Raw genomic sequence first — 16,048 nt, 5'->3', positions numbered from 1 at the left:
CCACCCTTTTTACCTCCCTCTCTATCCCTCCTGAAGCATCTATACCCTGGGATATTTAGTTGCCAGTCTTGCCCTTCCCTCAACCAAGTCTCAGTAATGCCAATCACATCATATTCCCAGGCACTAATCCAAGCCCTAAATTCATCTGCCTTACCTGCTACACTTCTCGCATTGAAACAAATGCACCTCAGACCACCTGTCCCTTTGCGTTCATCATCTCTTCCCTGTCTACTCTTCCCCTTAGTCACATTAAATTTATTATCTAGAACCTTACTGACTTTAGTTGCTGCCTCTTTACTGACCTCTAACTTCCTAATCTGGTTTTCATCTCCCTGCCACATTAGTTCAAAACCTCCCCAACAGTGTTAGCAAAAGCACCCCCTAGGACATTGATTCCAGTTCTGCCCAGGTGTAGACCATCCGATTTGTAATGGTCCCACCGCCCCCAGAACCGTTTCCAATGCCCCAAAAATCTGTGTCCCCCCCCTGCACATCTCTCAAGCCACGTATTCATTCTGACTATTCTTGAATTTCTACTCTTACTGTCTCGTGGCACTGGCAGCAATCCTGAGATTACTACCTTTGAGGTCCTACTTTTTAAACCTATCTCCTAACTCCCTAAATTCTGATTGTAGGAACTCATCCCATTTTTTACCTATATCGTTGGTGCCTATACGCACCATGACAACTGGCTGTTCACCCTCCCCCTTCAGTATGTCCCGCAGCCGATCTGAGACATCCGTGACCCGTGCACCCACACCAACACACCATTTGGGAGTCTCGTTTTCGACCACAGAAACGCCTGTCTACTCCCCTTACGATTGAATCCCCTATGACTATAACCCTACCAGTCTTTTTCCCGCCCTTCTGTGCAGCAGAGCCAGCCACGGTGCCTTGAGCCTGGCTACTACTGCCATCCCCTGGTGAGTCATCTCCCCCAACAGTATCCAAAACGGTATACCTGTTTTGGAGGGAGATGACCGCAGGGGACACCTGCACTGCCGTCCTGCTCTTTCTCTGCCTTTTGATCACCCATTCCCTGTCTCCCTCACCAACCTTAATCTGCGGTGTGACCAACTCACTGAACGTGCTATCCACGACCTCCTCAGCATCGCGGATGCTCCAAAGTGAGTCCATCCGCAGCTCCAGAGCCATCATGTGGTCTAACAGGACACACTTCCCACACATGAAGGAGTCAGGGGCATCGGCCGCGTCCCTGAACTCCCACATTGAGCACAAGGAGCATAACACAGGTCTGAGATCTCCTGCCATTTTTACACTTTACCTTAACTGATTACAAATATAATGTCAAATAATGAATAAGTGAAAGGAATAAAGATTTTACTTACCAGTCTCAATACTTACCAACCCAAGAAGAGTTAAATTTCTCCCAACTATTTACCTTCCCAACAGACCCCTGGCCACTGCTCCCGCCAAAAATCTGAAGGCTGCTTCTCCTGCAAGGTAAGTTTTTAAAGGGTAAACTTACCTTCCCGACAGACCCCTGGCCACTGCTCCCGCCGAAAATCTGAAGCTATAACTTGCGGGTAAAAGAAAAGGAAAAGAGAGAGCTTACCTGATATTCACTCACCCCTTTAGGTTAGAGGAGGTGGTAGGGTGGGAGACACTACAAGTGTAGTGTCTCGGGTTTAGCAACCGCCCAACTTAAATAGAGGTAAAATCAAACACTTAAGCACCTACCTGATTCATGTACACACGTTGTGCCTATTTCAGCTAAACAAAATAAGTGACATCCATTTGGATGCCTGGCTTAAATTTTAAACAATGAATTTAGCAACAACTACAAACCCGTCCATGGTAAACAACAGAGAAAGGAGTAATATATGTGCATAAATGAAGTCTGTAGAAGAATTTTGAAGGAGGGACAATTAGAATGGAAAATTAAGTACTTGCACCTTCAGCAAATCCATACTGTGGGAATCAGTTATGAAAGAGAAACTTGTAGTATTCAAAAAAGCTTATGAAACCAAATTCAGCACTGAAAGCATTAAAACATGAAATGTAATAAAGTTTCATAAATAAATGACTTCACGTTCAATCATATTCTTCTGACAAATCATTAATGTGTAAAAATATGCAAACTACATTGCAATCAACCATAAAATCGAAAATCTTTCATCTTTGTGGAATATAAATTTGGTGACATAAGAAATTAATATGTAATATTAACACATTTGTTTACAAGTAACTGCAGAGTACATAAAAGTTGCAAATGTTTGCAATTCATTTTGTATTCATTGTTATTTCCAGCAGATTGCATTAAAGTTGTCAAAGGTTTAATGATTTTGCAAATAAAGAATTGCTGATATGTGGTATATGAAACCCACAGCTTTGCCGCCCACCACAAATGCTCTGAACTTTATGGTCAATAAAATTTCTCCTTCCCCATTACCTCTCATTGAATTTTTTCATCACTTTGAAACAAAACGTACTTTATACTAATCATGGGTCTCTTGAGATTCCTTCTTTTAGTCTCATTTTGATTTATCTCCTATTAAAAGCAGTTTTCTCATTAGCATGCTTCTGGCACATTCAATCAGACATTTTCACTTACAATACATATATAAAAGTGAGAAAAAAAAATTCAGTCATTGAATTTTAAAGCCAAAGTTTCCGAGTTCTGAATTACTTCTTACTGTCTGGAAGCAACACTCAAAACATATTTGATTATAGAGATTTATTGAAAATATTTGCATTTTTCAGCAGGGTTGTCCATTAGAACAAAGTTGAGAGATTTGATAAGCTAGGAATACTGCTTTTATACAATAATCTCTGTAATTGTTCTTAATATTGAGAAGTGTTTTGTTTTGTGAGATTGGAAATGCATATTGGAGTTTATATCAATAAATACCTGCAGTTTTCTAAGTAAATACATTATCAACATTTTAGTTCTGCTGTGTAATCATGTAGAAATGCTTATTGTGATTTGTTAAAAGGTCACTGTGGGTAAACCACTCTCCCTCCCGGGTGTCGTTGCATTTATTGCACCATGTTTAATTGTTGTCTGGGAACAGATCTTCACCTCCTCCAAATCAGATCCTTCCAGAAACCATCAAATTGCTCAACTGCTCTGCAGACGAAAACTTTGTTGGTTGTGCAACACAAGTGTTTTCCTTTTACCATCTTCTTTCAGACACCGGGACTTGATTCTGACTGCTCCTCATGGGGCCAGATCAGCAACAGGTCAACAGATCCGCAGTCTCAGCAGCAGATCTAGCATTTAGGGGCACCATGATGGAAGGAGAGGAAATTCACAGACTGAAATAGGAAGCATCACAGTCTATCATCCGTAAAGCAGACTGCTTTGTGACACAATATCTACCCTCCAAACCAAACCTAACCTCCCTTTCATCTGCTTTCGAATGAAGGGTCACTAGCACAAACCGATGCCCATCCAACCATATGACAACATACATACCCGCTTTCTTGGCTCGTATATGATCATACCAATCATCATCATCTGAGCGAAGATGTCAGCACCACATAAACATAACCTTTCCTGTAAGACTCTAAAATCTAACCACCATCAATGACTCATATCAGTGTCTATTTAATTTTATAATAACGAATTCCACAAATTCACACAATCAACCAACTTGTTCTTAACGTCTTTCTTTCCCTACATACCTCCCTTCACCTTTTTCTTTTACTTATTCTGCCATGTCTTTTTATGTGCTGCCTGAGGGCCAGGACTATGGGGTGTAGCTGATTGCTTCCATTACACCGAGAACACACAGACTGTTGACCATTGCCTCAAGTCATCTTGCTTCTTGGAAACGTGCTTTTATTTTTAAATGTTAGTATGAGATATGGGGAAGGTGGGGAGGAAGCTGGATACCTGAAGTGCAACTGTAACTCCTAAATGACATGATCTGCATCATCTTCTTCACCGTCACCATCTTCATCAAATTCTTTAGGATTGGGTCTGGGGGTTTCAGTATGGCCCCCAGAGCTTTATGACTTCTTTATTCCAGAAAAACCCTGCCATTTGCTATTTCTCAATCTTCTTCCTAATTCCCCACCAAAATACGTCTCCACCGGTCTCCGATATATGCTATTTTTGTCCGATTTCTAATACCTGTCTGGCACCCATTTTTTTGTGAGGGCCACGGAGAATCCAGCACGAGTTGAAGGATAGAAAGAAATAACATTTATTTACATTAACATATATATATATATACACACAACAGCAGCAGCAACTCTTTTGCTGTTCACTCTCCTCTAGCCGATTCCAAACTGGCCAGCTTTATTTATGCAGGGAATCTGCTAATGATTTCTCCGCCCCCCTCATTGGGGAAGCTCATACTCCCAAAGGATTGTGGGGAATACTTTCCACTGTGTTTGGTCTCTGTGGCTGTAGAAATGAGCTCCGGGAACGGGGAATCTTCGGAAGGGATGGTCTTCTGAACCGAACGTGGTCTACATGTTTGCGCTGGAGACGACCCTGGGCTTGCACCTGGTAAGAGATAGGGCCCATTTGGCGAAAGATTACGCCAGGGACCCACTGGGCACCACCAGCAAAATTCTGAACGAACACTGGGTCACCGGGTGAAAACTGCCGAATCGGCCGATGTCGAGAAAAACCATGTCCCTGCCGTTCTTGTGTGCGGCGTACCTTTGCACCAATGTCCGGGAAAACCATGCGAAGGCGGGGCGAAGTCTCCGGCCCATTAGGAGCTCCATGGGAGCTACCCCAGTCACCGCATGTGGGGTGGTCCTTTTTGAAAACAAAAAACGAGCCTTCTCGTGTTCATCGACCCGGAAGACTGCTTCTTTAGGCCTCGTTTGAATGTCTGCACTGCGCGCTCCGCCAACCCATTTGAAGCCGGGTGGTAAGGGGTGGTGCGGATATGGCGTATGCCGTTCATCTTCATGAACCTCGCAAACTCCTCACTTGTGAACAGAGTGCTGTTGTCCGTGACCAACACCTCGGGAGGTCATGATTACTGAAAGACAAACGCATCTTCTCGATTGTTGCGCAGGACGTTGTGCCTACCATCTTGTGCACCTCTAACCATTTAGACTGGGCATCGATTAATAGAAGGAACATGGATCCTTGAAAAGGACCGGTGAAATCCGCATGCAAGCGCACCCAAGGCCGCACTGGCTATCCCCAGTGATGTAGGGGCGCGGCCGCCGGAAGCTTCTGATGCTCCTGGCAAATGGAGCAGTTTTGGGCCACCTTCTCAATGTCGGTGTTGAGGCCTGGCCACCAGACATAACTCCGGGCCAACATTTTCATTTTGGTCACACCCGGATGCCCATTTGGCAAGTCCCTTAGTATCAGCTCCTGTCCTTTTTCCGGGACAATAACACGCGTCCCCCACAAGAGGATACCGTCTTCCACACTAAATTCTGACAGCTTGGAGGAAAATGCCCGCAACTCACCTGGGGGCTGTCTATGCTGCCCACCATTCAGGACTATGTGCCGAGCCTTTGATAGGACTGGCTCCGTCTGGGTCCACTCACGGATCTGTGATGCCGTGACAGGCAAGATGTCCATAAAATTTAGGGTTGCAACCACCTCACCGGTCGTGGGGGTCGACATGGGGCCGGTCGATAAAGGCAAACGGCTCAGTGCGTCGGCATTCGCTATCTGGGTTCCTGGTTTGTGCTCCATAGAATACTCGTAGGCAGCGAGCAACAAAGCCCAGCACTGTATCCGTGCGGAAGCAATGGGCGGTATTGGCTTATCCTCTCGAAAAAGTCCCAGCAGAGGCTTATAATCAGTCATGATAGTGAAGTGGCGGCCATACACGTACTGGTGGAAGCGTTTCATCGCCAGGTCCTCCTTCTCGATCATGCGCGTACTTCTTTTCCGCTGCAGTCAATGTGCGGGAGGCAAAAGCTATCGGCCACTCGGCCCCGTTCTCCATCTTGTGGGACAGGACGGCCCCAATACCATATGGGGATGCAACACATGTGATGGGAAAAGGCTTTCCAGGATCATAGTGGGTTAATAACCCAGACAATGACAATTGTTGTGTTACCCGCCGGAAAGCAGTTTCTTGCGGCTGACCCCAAACCCAGGTGTGATTCTTCTGTAGCAGAAGGTGCAACGTGGCCAGCGTAGTTGCCAAATTGGGGAGGAACTTCCCATAATAGTTTACAAGCCGAGAAAAGAACGAAGATGCGAAGTGTCAGTTGGGGCGGGGCCTGTTGAATTGCGCGCAATTTCTCTGTGACGGGGTGCAAACCTTCGCAGTCCACCCGATAACCCAGGTAGACTACTTCCTTCGCCTAAAAGACGCACTTTGTGCGACGTAAACAGACTCCAGCCTCCGAAAATTGTCTAAGGACAGCCTCCAGATTTTCCAAATATTCCTGCTCGGATGCCCCTGTAATCAAAACGTCATCCAAGTAGACAGCGACACGCTGTAAACCTCTCAAAATGCCCTCCATGACGCGTTGAAAAATAGCGCAGGCAGAGATACCCCAAAGGGCAACTGTGTATATTCATACAGGCCCCGGTGTGTATTAATCGTTACATATGGCCGGGAGGCAGGGTTCAGCTCCAACTGTAGGTAGGCGTGACTCATATCTAATTTCGTGAACGAGAGTTCGCCTGCAAGTTTCGCGTAGAGATCCTCTATGCCAGGCATTGGATATCGGTCGAGCCGGGAAGCCGTATTCACTGTAAGTTTATAGTCGCCACACAACCTTGCAGGTCAGCTGTTCGGGAGAGAGATCAGTTTTGGGAGCAGGCCTATTGGCTGACTGTAAATCAGGAAGGATACAAAGGGTGTGGCTGAAGTGCCTATAGAAACGGAGTGCTGAAGGCAAACAGAGTGTATCTGAGTTTGGGTAAGGCTGAGTTCGGGTAAGAGGGGAGTGACAAAAAAAAAAAAAAAAAAAAAATCAAGTTAATTAAGTAAAGTAATTAACTAGTTAAGGGAATTTGGTGCTCACCTGAAGGAGGTGCAGAGAAGCAGACCTGTGAGGTAGTCTCTGGAGCAACTACATCACAGCCAGCAGGTAAGTGTTTGGCTTGTAACTGGCAAGTGATTTCTCTCTCTTTGACTTTCTCCTAGCTGTGTAGTGTAGTTCAAATTTAACTTCAGGTTTAAGTCATGGCAGGAGAGCTCAGACCCGTGTCATGCTCCTCTTGTGAGATGTGGCAAGTCAGGGACCCTTCTGGTGTCCCTGACTCCTTCATCTGCAAGAAGTGTGTCCAACTGCAGCTCCTGTTAGACCGCTTGACGGCTCTGGAGCTGCGGATGGACTCACTTTGGAGCATCCGCGATGCTGAGGAAGTTGTGGAAAGCACATTCAGTGAGTTGGTCACACCGCAGATTAAAATTACTGAGGCAGATAGGGAAAGGGTGACCAACAGACAGAGGAAGAGTAGGAAGGCAGTGCAGGGATCCCCTGCGGTCATCTCCCTCCAAAACAGATTTACCGTTTTGGAAACTGTTGGGGGAGATGGCTCACCAGGGGAAGGTGGCAGCAGCCAGGTTCATGGCACCGTGGCTGGCTCTGCTGCACAGAAGGGCGGGAAAAAGAGTGGCAGAGCTATAGTGATAGGGGATTCAATCGTAAGGGGAATAGACAGGCGTTTCTGCGGACGCAAACGAGAATCCAGGTTGGTATGTTGCCTCCCTGGTGCAAGGGTCAAGGATGTCTCGGAGCGGCTGCAGGGCATTCTGGAGGGGGAGGGTGAACAGCCAGCTGTCGTGGTGCATATAGGCACCAACGATATAGGTAAAAAACGGGATGAGGTCCTACAAGCTGAATTTAGGGAGTTAGGAGTTAAACTAAAAAGTAGGACCTCAAAGGTAGTAATCTCAGGATTGCTACCAGTGCCACGTGATAGTCAGAGTAGGAATGACAGGATAGCTAGGATGAATACGTGGCTTGAGAGATGGTGCAAGAGGGAGGGTTTCAAATTCCTGGGACATTGGAACCGATTCTGGGGGAGGTGGGACCTGTACAAATCGGACGGTCTGCATCTGGGTGGGACCGGAACCAATGTTCTCGGGGGGGTGTTTGCTAGTGCAGTTGGGGAGGGTTTAAACTAATGTGCCAGGGGGATGGGAACCGATGTAGGAAGTCAGTGGGGACAGAAACAAAAGGCAGGAAGGGAGAGTGTGTAAAGCATGACCAGAGAAAGCAGGGCAGAGAGCAAGGAAGGTCTACATTAAACTGCATTTATTTCAATGCAAGGGGCCTGACGGGCAAAGCGGATGAACTCAGGGCATGGACGGGCACATGGGACTGGGATATTATAGCTATGACTGAAACATGGCTAAGGGAGGGGCAGGACTGGCAGCTCAATGTTCCGGGCTACAGATGCTATAGAAAGGATAGAACAGGAGGTAAGAGAGGAGGGGGAGTGGCGTTTTTGATTAGGGAGAACATCACGGCAGTACTTAGAGGGGATATATCCGAGGGTTCGCCCACTGAGTCTATATGGGTGGAACTGAAAAATAAGAAGGGAGAGATCACCTTGGTAGGACTGTACTACAGGCCCCCAAATAGTCAGCGGGAAATTGAGGAGCAAATATGTAAGGAGATTACAGATAGCTGCAAGAATAATAGGGTGGTAGTAGTAGGGGACTTTAACTTTCCCAACATTGACTGGGACAGTCATAGCATTAGGGGCTTGGATGGAGGGAAATTTGTTGAGTGTATTCAGGAGGAATTTCTCATTCAGTATGTGGATGGACCGACTAGAGAGGGGGCAAAACTTGACCTCGTCTTGGGAAATAAGGAAGGGCAAGTGATAGAAGTGCTAGTGAGGGATCACTTTGGGACAAGTGACCATAATTCCATTAGTTTTAAGATAGCTATGGAGAATGATAGGTCTGGCCCAAGAGTTAAAATTCTTAATTGGGGCAAGGCCAATTTTGATGGTATCAGACAGGAACTTGCAGAGGTAGATTGGGGGAGACTATTGGCAGACAAAGGGACGGCTGGTAAATGGGAGGCTTTTAAAAATGTGTTAACCAGGGTGCAGGGTAAGCACATTCCCTTTAGAGTGAAGGGCAAGGCTGGTAGAAGTAGGGAACCCTGGATGACTCGAGATATTGAGACTCTGGTCAAAAAGAAGAAGGAGGCATATGACGTACATAAGCAACTGGGATCAAGTAGATCCCTTGAAGAGTATAGAGATTGTCGAAATAGAGTTAAGAGGGAAATCAGGAGGGCAAAAAGGGGACATGAAATTGCTTTGGCAAATAATGCAAGGGAGAATCCAAAGAGATTCTACAGATACATAAAGGGGAAAAGAGTAACTCGGGACAGAGTAGGGCCTCTTAAGGATCAACAAGGGCATTTATGTGCAGAGCCACAAGAGTTGGGTGAGATCCTGAATGAATATTTCTCATCGGTATTCACGGTGGAGAAAGGCATGGATGTTAGGAAACTAAGGGAAATAAATAGTGATGTCTTGAGAAGTGTGCATATTACAGAGGAGGAGGTGCTGGAAGTCTTAAAGCGCATCAAGGTAGATAAATCCCCGGGACCTGATGAAATGTATCCCAGGATGTTGTGGGAGGCTAGGGAGGAAATTGCGGGTCCCCTAACCGAGATATTTGAATCATCGGCAGCCACAGGTGAGGTGCCTGAAGATTGGAGAGTGGCGAATGTTGTGCCCTTGTTTAAGAAGGGCAGCAGGGAAAAGCCTGGGAACTACAGACCGGTGAGCCTAACGTCTGTAGTAGGTAAGTTGCTAGAAGGTATTCTGAGAGACAGGATCTACAAGCATTTAGAGAGGCAAGGACTGATTCGGGGCAGTCAGCATGGCTTTGTGCGTGGAAAATCATGTCTCACAAATTTGATTGAGTTTTTTGAGGGAGTGACCAAGAAGGTAGATGAGGGTAGTGCAGTAGACGTTGTCTACATGGACTTTAGCAAAGCCTTTGACAAGGTACCGCATGGTAGGTTGTTGCAGAAGGTTAAAGCTCACGGGATCCAGGGTGAGGTTGCCAATTGGATTCAAAATTGGCTGGACGACAGAAGGCAGAGGGTGGTTGTAGAGGGTTGTTTTTCAAACTGGAGGCCTGTGACCAGTGGTGTGCCTCAGGGATCGGTGCTGGGTCCACTGTTATTTGTGATTTATATTAATGATTTGGATGAGAATTTAGGAGGCATGGTTAGTAAGTTTGCAGATGACACCAAGATTGGTGGCATAGTGGATAGTGAAGAAGGTTATCTAGGATTGCAACGGGATCTTGATCAATTAGGCCAGTGGGCCGACGAATGGCAGATGGAGTTTAATTTAGATAAATGTGAGGTGATGCATTTTGGCAGATCGAATCAGGCCAGGACCTACTCAGTTAATGGTATGGCGTTGGGGAGAGTTATAGAACAAAGAGATCTAGGAGTACAGGTTCATAGCTCCTTGAAGGTGGAGTCGCAGGTGGACAGGGTGGTGAAGAAGGCATTCGGCATGCTTGGTTTCATTGGTCAGAACATTGAATATAGGAGTTGGGACGTCTTGTTGAAGTTGTACAGGACATTGGTACGGCCACACTTGGAATACTGTGTGCAGTTCTGGTCACCCTATTATAGAAAGGATATTATTAAACTAGAAAGAGTGCAGAAAAGATTTACTAGGATGTTGCCGGGACTTGATGGTTTGAGTTATAAGGAGAGGCTGGATAGACTGGGACTTTTTTCCCTGGAGCGTAGGAGGCTTAGGGGTGATCTTATAGAGGTCTATAAAATAATGAGGGGCATAGATAAGGTAGATAGTCAACATCTTTTCCCAAAGGTAGGGGAGTCTAAAACTAGAGGACATAGGTTTAAGGTGAGAGGGGAGAGATTCAGAAGGGCCCAGAGGGGCTATTTCTTCACTCAGAGGGTAGTGAGTGTCTGGAATGGGCTGCCAGAGGTAGTAGTAGAAGCGGGTACAATTGTGTCTTTCAAAAAGCATTTAGATGGTTACATGGGTAAGATAGGTATAGAGGGTTATGGGCCAAGTGCGGGCAACTGGGACTAGCTTAATGGTAAAAAACTGGGCGGCATGGACTGGTTGGGCCGAAGGGCCTGTTTCCATGCTGTAAACTTCTATGATTCTATGATTCTATGATTCTAAGTGAACTATGTCATCTGGCTTCATTACAGGTACAATTGGTGCTGCCCAGTCAGCGAAACGGTCGGGCCTGATAATACCCGAAGTCTCGGAACGAGTGAGCTCCCCTTCTACCTTCTCGAGCAAGGCGTAAGGCACCGGGCATGCCCGGAAATAGCGCGGCGTGGTTCCTGGTTCGACTTGGATACAGGCTTTGGCCCCTTTTATTTTCCACAAACCGGGCTGGTAAACCTCTGGGTATCGTCCTAGCACCTCAGTCAACCCTCCAGAAACTGTTTGGAGGATGTGCTGCCACTGCAGCCGCAAATGGTGCAACCTGTCCCGCCCAACAGGCCGGGCCCGTGGCCGCGCACCACGATAAGTGGGAAACGCCCCTCCTGGCGTCCATAAATAACAGGGGTCATCATAGTTCCTGCAATGTCCAATGGTTCCCCTGTGCAGGTGGCCAACCTGGCCTGGTGTCGGTTAATGTAAGGGTCTGTCTCCCCTGCTTGATGCGGTCGAATGTTTTCTGGGCGATCACGGAGACCGCTGCGCCAGTGTCCAACTCCATCTCAAGCGGGTGACCATTCACCTGTACTGTCACCTTAACGGGGGCCACACAGGGAGCTGCCACACAATGCAGCTGTAGGCAGTCATCCTCCGTCTCCACGTCCTCGGGAGTAGTCGCCGCAGGTTCATCCAAACGGAAGGTACGGCCCCTGGACTGGCCCCAGTTTCTGTCGGAATGACGGCACCTCTGGCACCCCCAGGACCGGCGTTCACAACGGGGTCGGCGCCCACAAGTCTGGCACGGACATGGCTCCTCATCCATTGGTTCTGGAGAAGGCTCCCTTCGGGGAGGAATATCCGAAGGCCACTGGCGTCGATCCAGACGTCGCCTCGCCCAAGGTACGGCAGGTGTGCGGGGGGACGCTTTCGGACGGAAGGGGTTGCGCCCAAAGGCATGCACCTTCATTCTCTGTAGCTCCTGCACTCCCCGTTCTGCGCGCTCTCTGGACAGTGCTATTTGAATTGCCTGTTGAAAAGTCAATGTTGGCTCAGCTAACAACTTTCTCTGGGTGGCCGCATTGTTTGTACCACAAACCAAACGGTCACGTAACATTTCTGACAAGGTCTCACCATAGCCACAGTACTCCGTAATCCTGCGTAGCCTGGATAGAAACTCGGCAAGGGATTCTCCTGGGGTCCTCTCAGTGGTATTAAACTGGTGGACTATCGTGGACGGGGTTGGGTTAAAATGTTGCCCCACTAAGTTCACGAGTTCATCAAACTTTTTGGTGTCCGGCGCAGCCGGGTACGTAAGGCTCCTAATCACCCCAAACGTATGCCGCAGGCGGTAAGTAATATGACCACCTGGCGCTCGTTTTCGGTGATGTTGTTTGCCCGGAAATAGTAATGCATCCATTGTGCGTACTGGTTCCAGCTTTCCAGCGCAGCGTCAAAAACATCCAAACTTCCAATCAGAGGCATGGTGTAATAGAAAACAACTTCCAACCTGTATCCAACAAAAATCCAGGAAGGTGGCTTCAGCACTGTAGACAGCTATTCACTTTAACCCTCGTCGCCAGTTTTGTGAGGGCCACGAAGAATCCAGCAGGAGTTGAAGGATAGAAAGAAATAACATTTATTTACAATAACATATATATACAACAGCAGCAGCAACTCCTTTGCTGTTCACTCTCCTCTAGCCGGTTGCAAACTGGCCAGCTTTATATATGCAGGGAATCTGCTAATGATTTCTCCGCCCCCCTCACTGGGGAAACTCATACTCCCAAAGGATTGTGGGATTGCCATTAGTCCCCAGCCAGTGGTAAGAGGCAGGTTATAACACATTTGTTCACCATTAATGACACTAGTGTCAGGGTACGAAGATTCCAGGCCTACTAGGCTTTGCTGAAATTCTGGTGGGCTCAAACGACCTTTTTTTGATATTGCTAAATTTGAAAGGTGCAGAAAAAGTGATGGACGATTTGAAGAAAAGAAGAGGGTATGTTTCAATGATTAAAAGCTGTTCCTTCCTAACCCAGCTGCAAAAGTGTGGGTGGAACCATCAAGATGGCTGGGGGGCTGGGTTTTGTGCCAAATTCCAAATATGTTCCTGACTCCATCATTTTCCCGAGCTTGAAACTAGGCAGAGGAGGCGTCCCACTTAGAAAAACAGAGGAACCCCATTTAAATGGAAAAGTCACACCCCACTGATATCATGACGTTATTTTAAACACAAACCCACCAAATCATCTAGGTGGTGACATCCAGAAATCATTGCTAGGACATTTATATTTTTCTAAATTGGCTAATTTTATGTGCCAGTGGTCCTGGAGAGGAGCCAATTAATTTAAATGGGCAGAAAATTGTGTGGAATACTTGGCATGTTCCAGACGTAAACATCTGATGGATGAGACTCTGCTGGGAGCATGCACTTGTCCCTCATGTCTTCACTTCCAGGTAAATGATAAAAGACAAAAAATCTAATGTAATCGTCACATAAACTAACAATCAATGTTACTCTGGTGACCAATTTACACAGCTGAGCCTCGATCTGGAGTCAATGTGGCAATCAAGTGGTCAGTGGTGGCAGCAAGCAGCAAATCTCTGTGAAATCACTGGGATGTAGCTGGGTGATTTTAGCTGCTGGGCTCCATTTTAATGTGATTGATGGCTGCCCAGCCAATCACAAGAGGAAATGAGCAGCTCACTTACGTTTTATGCAGATACAACACATACCTATGAAACTGAAGATTCTTTCCGGGGCAGGTTGAGTGCAGCTCCCAGGTATGAGCAGACCTTTGAATCTACATTTTAGGAGGCCTACATTGTATTAAATAATGATCCTGGTGGTGACAGTGCCTGCTTAACTCAGGTATGGTTAGGTTGCATCGGGGTGACATGAGCCACATGCATACCGGGTATTCTTACTCCCCCACTCCAACCCTCCACAACTACCCCGAGGAATGAAGTATTGGAGGGGGAGTGATTGACTGTCAAAAGATGAAAACATCATGACAACTTGCCAAGCTACCTTGAACAAATTAACACGGTCCTCTTTTTGTTACTGGAGAGATACTGCTCGTTAGTGTGATGATAGTCTTTCCGAATCAGAAAAGCTGGTGCGAGGGTGCTCACGGCACCAACATGCCTGCACTCTACCCTGCCCTCGAAGCGAGAGAAGGCCGTCACTGCCACAAATCACTGAGCTCCCTCCTGGAATGTTAGCATCAATTAGCAAGGTGATGTGCTTGTTGGCGTGGGCAAACAGGGCAACATTGTCCAGTTTAATGCAGCCTTGTACTGCAGACTGGGAGATACAATTGACATTTCCCATGGCAAACTGGCAAGAACTCCTGACAAAGAAGTTAAAGGCAATAATAAAATCAGAAAATGCTGTAAATACTCATCAGGTCTGAGAGCATCTGTGGAGAGAGAAACAGACTTAATTGTCCAGAACGTTTGCTGCGGGATTCTCCATCGGCGGGAGCCTCCACTTTGCCAGCAGCGTACCCACGCCCACTGGTTTCCCGACAGCATGGGATGGCCACAATGGGAAACCCCATTGGCTATCTGCCAGAATGGAGAATCCCGCTGCTGGTGGGGGCGTGCCGCACAGGAAAACGGGGCTGGCGGGATGGAGAATCACGCTCCTGATCTCTAGGAGGTCGTACCCAGATGTAACCCCCAAGATGCGCTGAGGGATCACTTGGAAATCCCCATGCACTGATTAAGTGGGTATTTTCCATAAAGTGTAGACTTGCAATGGGAAATTCCCTTGTGTCTGGAACCTTTCAAAACTTTTAGTTAACGTCGGAGACTTTGGTTGGTTCCAAATCACTTACCCGAGCAGTTACCCAGAAAAGGTTTGAAGGATTAAAATCAGCTTTGACTCCTGGGTAACTATACTATATTATTGGATCCCCTGACTAACCCCGTAGCCCACTGACTCCACACATTGCAGATGCATCGACTACATCCTCTGACATCCCGACTACTCTCCCCGACACCTGACTACACCCCTTGACCCAACTGGACCCCCTCCCGACGCAACTACTCCTGACTACCCACCCCACCACCTGACCACTCCTGCTAATCCCCAACCTGGCTACCCAACAACCACCAGACTTCCCATCCAATGCCATAATACTCCCTCCCAACGACCGACTACCCCCCCAACCCACCGGATACCCACTCCAAATATCACCCCTGACTCCTCCCTTGAGTGTCCCATCAACCCAACCACCTCCTGGCCTCCAGACCCCCCCCCCCAAAATACCGACTACCCCCACCATCCAACTATGCCCCCAATCACCCAACTACCTCCTGACCCAACTGCACACCCTGACCATAAGACTACCCCTGCCGCCACCACCCCCACCCCCGCCCTCCCCATGACTCAGCCTGCCCCCTCAGCCATTTATCTTAACAATGACCTTCTCCATTTAGCTTCCAAAAGAGTTTTTGGGACATAAAACTTACAATGATCCTACACTGTAAAGACTCCCAGAAATGAAATGAAATGAAATGAAAATCGCTTATTGTCACAAGTAGGGTTCAAATGAAGTTACTGTGAAAAGCCCCTAGTCGCCACATTCCGGCGCCTGTTCAGGGAGGCTGGTACGGGAATTGTGCTTCACATTTCTCCAGAGGCCCCAGGTGAGAAATGTGTCACAAGTGAGTAATTAGGAGTGGAGTGCTAACCAATGTTGAATGTCACTCCTCAGAATTTTCCATCCACTCAATGTTTCAGGTTTTATTTTAAATTCTTTCATGGGATTTGGGCATTGTGGGCTTGGTCAGCATTTTTTTTCCCAATCCTTACTTGCCTTTGCGATGGTGGTGGTGAGTCACCTTTTTGAATCGCTGTCCATATGGTCCAGGTAGATCCAGCGGGTCAAAGAAATGGCAATATATTCACAAATTAGGGTGGTATGTGTCTTGGAGGGGAAGTTGTAGGTGTTGATGTTGCCATGCACCTGCTGCCCTTGTCGTCCTAGTTGA

The sequence above is a fragment of the Scyliorhinus torazame genome, chromosome 10 (assembly GCF_047496885.1).
Source record: "Scyliorhinus torazame isolate Kashiwa2021f chromosome 10, sScyTor2.1, whole genome shotgun sequence".
NCBI classification, from domain to species: domain Eukaryota; kingdom Metazoa; phylum Chordata; class Chondrichthyes; order Carcharhiniformes; family Scyliorhinidae; genus Scyliorhinus; species Scyliorhinus torazame.
Note: the sequence above shows the minus strand (reverse complement) of the source record.